At 37.1% G+C, this 6,629-nt stretch overlaps 1 pseudogene; it reads left to right on the forward strand.

The window, feature by feature from the left end:
• The first annotated feature begins 2,516 nt into the window (after positions 1 to 2,516).
• LOC149154432 (C4-beta,C20-epoxidase-like) lies at positions 2,517 to 4,221 on the forward strand (annotated as a pseudogene).
• The last annotated feature ends 2,408 nt before the right edge of the window (positions 4,222 to 6,629 follow it).

Below are 6,629 nucleotides of genomic sequence, written 5' to 3' on the forward strand. Positions count from 1 at the left end.
AGAGGTTAAAGCATTAACAGAATTAGAAATACCATTGCATAAATACAATGTACCAACCTTTCCTCCTTTTGCTATTACCAGGGATCCTTTAGTGACCTTCCAGGTTTTATCTGTGAAAGTAGATACGCAACCTTCACCTCCCAACTACCCTGTTGAAGTCAGATTTTCCTTAAAATCTAGAACATGCCTTACCTCCTTCAATAGCCACTGATTTCCATTTTTTTTTTATGAAAACTATGCCCATTCCAATGATTTTACAGGGTTTATCATCACCCAATCGAACCTTTCCAAAATCTCCTTGAACATAATCATGAAAATGTTTCCTATCAGGTGTGGCATGGAATGAGGCCCCTGAATCTACCACCCAGGCATCAATAATATTTTCTAATGAAAGAATCAAAGAATCTTGCAACACATCACCTGTTACATTCGCTTCATGATTATTTTCTTGCTCTGTATCTCCTTCTTTTCCCTTCCGAGACTTGCAGTCTTTCTTCAAATATCATTTCTTCCTGTATTTCTAGCAAACTATCCTTGATCTGGACTTGGATCTGCCTTTTCTTGACTTACTGCGGTATCCTGGGCTCTTTCCTCTTTCCATTTTTCTTCCCCTAGTCTCTACAATCAAAGCATTACTTGATGTCTCACCGAAGCTTTTCCTTCGCATCTCCTCGCTAAGGATTGCATCGACAACATCATCAAAATTCAAAGTACTAGATCCAGAGATAGAGTTACTAATGGCCATAACTAAACCATTCCAACTATATGGCAATGAGCACAGAAATAACAGAGCCTTAACTTCATCATCAAAAGTTACCCCTACAACACTTAACTTACTGGTAACTGTATTAAATTCATTTAAATGATCAGCAACAGATCCACCTTCTGACATCTTCATATTAAATAAACGCTTCATAAGAAATACCTTATTTGAGGCCGAGGATTTTTCATATAGTTTGGCCAATGTCAACATTAAAACCTTTGTTGTCATTTCCTTTGAAATATTAAATGCTACGGATGCTGCTAGGCACAGCTGTAATGTTCCAAGTGCCTTTTTTTCTAGAATATTCCATTCTGTGTCTGTCATACTTGTCGACTTCTTTGTCTTTCTGCTCAATGATAGGTACAGATCTCTGTGATACAGATAATCTTCCATCTGCATATTCCACGGCTGGTAGTTTTTGCCGTTGAATTTTTCGACCCTAAACCTACCATCTTTTACCATTGCTCCCACTCGAACCAGGAACCCTTCTCTCCTGCGAGTTTATTAGCCAAATAGACCTTCGGTTCTGATACCAGTTGTTAGAAAATTATATATTACAGAGCATTGGAACACATAAAATATTGCAGAAATATAAACATATAAAATGCATAAAACAAGAGAGACATAGATATACGTGGTTCACCCAATTTGGGCTACGTCCATGGAGAAACAGCGAGTCCTTCCTTTTATATTACCAAGCAATCTAAAGAGATACAACCTACAATAGATCCACTGTAATTCCCTCTTCACTCTCAATCTCCTCTCTCTTCCTCACTCAAAAATACAGATCTACATAGATGCTATACAATTCCCTCATATATAGCAAGGGGTTGCCTTCTAGGGCAAAAAAACCTAAATTAAACATAACTTCTACCGTCAGATCTCCGCCTAATGAACGACCGAGATTGACTACGAAATTACAACATTTTACAAGGCAATTTTACATCTATTCTTAGCTTCAGGGGTGGCGGGGGGGGCTCCCAAAAGGTCGCAGCTGCCCCCCCGGACCCTCTCTGCAGCAAATATTTTACGAGGGTCCAATGTGGTGATTCCTTTGAATACAGAAGATAATCAGGCTCCACACCCAACACTCGAAGGGCTAATGGGTGAAGTGGTTGTGTCTATAGGTGGAAACAAGATTCTAGGTTGTCGCTTTGAACGCCCAACTCATCATGCGAATTGCCAGCAATGGCTTTACCATGCCTTCTATTCCGACATCCATTACCTTCCTGCTCGTCGTTGTTGCCCCTGTTCCTGCTTGGGCCATCTATGTGCGTCTCCTCCATGGAAATGGTCATGGGAATGTGCTGCTTAGTCTCTTCTGTAATGGAGATGGAGACAGTGGCAACAATAACCGGGCAATTCAAAGAGCTACGGAACCGAAACTGCGTCGTGCGAGGAGCCTAATGCGGAGGCAGAGGTTGTGAGCTGCCACCTCTTCACGTCTTGAGCAGTGGAGGCCGACTTTGCCTCTGCCACTTCTGGTATTCGGATACTGACCTGCAAGACTATACTGGTGGGGATTTTCGACAGAGGAGGCAGGGGAAGTTGAATTATGGCTATGCAGAGCAGGGGTGCGACAGCTTCCGCCTCGTGTGCCACCAGGTCAGTTACGCATTCGAAGACGGACCATGGTGGAAATAGGAGTAGTTAAAGAGTCAAGGGGAGTAGAAGAAGGATTAATAGAAGAAATTTGCGCGGAGGTTATTGAGTGCTGGAGGATAAGAGCCGAATTGCAAAGGTTTGTATAGGAATGGTGGAAGCCATTACCGAGATCAAGACAACATACAATCCAGCATCTGCGCCCAATGCTGGTTCGCTCAGTCGGCTCTCCCGCCTGCGGAGGGCATGCACAGTGAAACAGGGGCAGAATGACAGGAATGTTCTCCGGCTCCATGGTTATGCAGGTAATTGCCTTGCCTTGAATAGAGCAAGCATTAAATGCCACCTACGAGGGTCCATGAATATCATTCATGTTGATCTTGGGATGATTGCAGAGGGCCATGTGGCTGCCCCGCCCACCGTCGCCCCGTCTCATCAACATAATCGCCTTAATTAACACCCGCATCCAGGGGGTACTTAAAATATATTGATATCAAAAAGATATTTCAATCTTGCGGCCCTTCACTGGAAGTCCAAAGCGGAAAGCGATGAGCAGCAAGTGAGGAGAAGCGATGAAGAGCTTCAAAAATTGAGGGACGCTTGCCAACAATGGGGGTTTTTCTATGTGATCAACCATGGAATCAACCCAACTCTTATTGGAACAGTAGATTCCATTGCTCGGGATATGTTTTCACTGCCCACTGATATCAAAGAAAAGGCCATTTTACCAACTTTCTTTACTGGTTATATCCAGCCGGAGATAGGTCCCATGGGAAAAGAATCGGTGCCTGAGAGCATGATTCTTCCCAATGACCATATACTCCATCAAGTCTCTTCCAAATTGTGGCCACAAGGAAATCATAGATTTTGGTATGTTTTTGAAACACTGATTTTCCTTTCCTTTTTTCCTTCAAATTATGTAATTTTGATGGCTATATATAGTCTATTATATGATATTAATATAGTTTCATTTTAATTTGGATAAATTTATTTCAGCGTTAATTTATTAATTATAGGGAGGAGTTTCACAGGGTTTTAGATAGATCGATCGGATTAAAGTAATATATTAGACATGATGAAGATTCTAGAAACATCTAATCTAAATAATTGGGTTGTTTTATTGAGCTGGTGATTTATTTTGTTCAGTTTGTCTGATAATTTGTTATGATGAAGCGAACATATCCAAGAATATAAAAGTGAGTTGAGGGAGTTGTCACATGAGATCCTAAAACTCATTATTTCCAGTTTGGGTGGCGACGTCTCTAAACACTATAGACCAGCCCCCTTTGAAAATTGTGAATTCGAAATCTGCATGAATTTCTATCATAATAACAAAAACCTGGAAGCAACAACTGAGGATCATCAGATATTCTCTAAAGCTCATACAGACATTGGGTGCCTTACTATTTTGTACCAAGATGATGTGGGTGGTCTTCAGATCCGAACAAAGGAAGGAGAGTGGGTTAATACAAAGCCCCTGCCTGGATCCTTTGCTGTTAATATCGGCGACTGTCTACAGGTCAAACACTGCAACACATCTTTCTTTGGAAATTAGAAATATGTTTTAGAAGTAGAATAAAATATAATTGAATGATGTTTGTAAATGGCAGATGTGGAGTAATTGCAGATACTGTAGCGCAGAACACCGCGTGGTGCATGGAGGATGTAAAGTGAGGAGGTTGTCGATTGCTTTATTTATGTTTGTGCAAGATGAAGCTGAAATTTGTGCTCCTTAAGAATTGATTGATGACAAAAGCCCCCGCGTGTACAGAGCATTTACATTCAACGAGTTGAGGGCGTACTTCAGGAATGTTGGGCCAAGTTTGGGTGGAAGTGATGCTTATTTCAGAATATAATGGACTTTGAAAGACATTCAATGCTCAAAAAATGTCACTAGAGTAATAGTATAGGATTATTATGATTGCATTATGATTCAGATTTAAAACTTTTTAAAGTTTTTACATCTTAAAGAAGGTTTATATTTATGTTCATTTTTCTCTTCTTTTGTGTTTCATAGATCCATAGTTAAGATTCATCTACACTAATATAATTATAGAGTGTATCTTTGGCATTAATTTTCTTGATTTTGTTACAGTGAAGGCTTAACTACACCATTTTTTTTAATATACCTATAACAAAGATTTTTTATACTGAAATTCTCTCTATGGTTGATGATTTCAATGTAATAAGTGATTTTTAATCTTCCTAGAGTAATTTGTTTGTTTTTTTCTTAATTTCATATTTAGGTTGAGCCTATGCCCACTCCAATGTTTGATAATAGAATGCCCTGTTCACCAACAAGATGTTGCTAAATTTGGTGGAGCTTGAACACCCCTTGGGATATAATGACTTTCATTCCCAACCCCTCCCCATAAAATTTAAACCTGAAATATTTTAATATTTGCTTATTTTTTATATATTATAAAGAAATTTCTCCTTGAAATAAAAAATTAAAAACAAAAAATTTAGCTCATTAAAATTGGGAATAACCAACGCAACACAAAATTGATGAAAACCATTAACCATGAAAATGATAAAAACGAAAAATAAAAAACAAAAAAACCCAGCTGATACTTTTAAACCCCTTAATGTATTAATGTTATCGTTTCAATGTCCACTCCCTGGAAAAACAAAAGAACGAACAACGTTGAAGCTTACCCAGGGGATCACTACTTCCAATGCGATAAGACTATTTGATGTTTTTTTTTTTTTTCTTTTTTTTTTTCTCCCCAGTTTATTGAAATTTTGGTAGAGAATTTTTGGAATAGTAAATTTAAATTTTGTTATTTACATAGTTATAATATTTTAGATAGGATTTTAAAGGCACTAAATTTATTTAAAATTAATTTTTAAATAATAGAAATTTACAGATTACAAAAAAAATTTCTTAAAATATGTTGTGTGGGGATGAGGTTTACAAATGGGGAAATTATAGGTTAAACAACATGTAGGAGGAGAAGTGGGGAATTAGACTACCCTTTATTAATATATATTTAATATATATGGTTAAAACTTCTATATTCATATGTCCCTTTAACTTTTAATTTAATAAGAATATAACTAACTATCAATTTTAATATTAACTTAATAAGGTTATGCCCTTAGTCTGGTCCAACAAGTCGTTTCCCAGTCAAATTTAGCCATTAGTCAATATAGCCATTACCTAGTCTAGAATTTAGTCGTTGGTTGCTCTCTATTTAACATGCATAGCTAGATCTGATTCTTCAACTTGTCCTGATGATGAACCAGACTAGTTGGTTCGAAACACGTCGACAAATGAAATATCATGTGATTTACGCTGAAAAATATCTCATAAACGTAATAAAACTCTTTAAAAGAAAGTCAAATAAACTAAATTTTTTTAAATAAAATTATGAAAATAGTATTTACATTTATCCAAAAAAATTTAGTTGTCAAAAGACATGTATCCAAACTCAGTACTGCATAGAAACTAAAGCTAACAAAACAATAATGATGATTATAGAAACGTTAAAAGAACTTATGTGGGTTCTACTTTCATTTCGTCTTACACCTTTGTTCAATCTGGAAAACTGCCTAGAGAAATAGAGAAGTTTGGTTTATGAACCCTAAGCTTGGTGGGTGATATGGTGTAAAGGTTCTTTGTACTATTTAGAAATCACATTGACATGGAATCTGAATGAAGGCTCAAGTCATTACATTAAAGTTTATCATATCATTAAGTTGTTTTATTGAGCTGGTCATTCGTTCGTTGTTTCTGATAATTTGTAATGACGAAGTGAGCATATCCAGGAATATAAAGTCCAGTTGAGGGAGTTATCACATTGGATCCTAAAACTCATTATTTCCAGTTTGGGTGTCGATGTCTCTAAACACTATAGATCAAACCCCTTCGATAATTGTGACTTTCATATTCACATGAATTTCTATCATAATAACAAGAGCTTAGAAGTAGCAGCTAGGGATCATCAAATATTCTCTGAAGCTCATACAGACATTAGTTGCCTTACTATTTTGTACCAAGATGATGTGGGTGGTCTTCAAATCCGAGCAAAGGAAGAAGAGTGGGTTAATACAAAGCCCTTGCCTGGATCCTTTGTTGTTAAAATAAGTGACTCTCTACTAGTCAAACATTGCAACACATGTTTCTCTGGAAATTAGAATTATGTTGCAGAAGTAAAATACATAATTGAATTATTTTTTGTAAATGGAAGATGTGGAGTAATTTCATATATCGTAGCACAAAGAACCACATGTTGTATGGAGGATGTAAACCTAGGAGGTT

This window comes from Pinus tabuliformis, chromosome 9 (genome assembly GCF_031772625.1).
Source record: "Pinus tabuliformis cultivar Carrire ecotype Pingquan chromosome 9, CPIR1, whole genome shotgun sequence".
Taxonomy (NCBI): Eukaryota; Viridiplantae; Streptophyta; class Pinopsida; order Pinales; family Pinaceae; genus Pinus; species Pinus tabuliformis.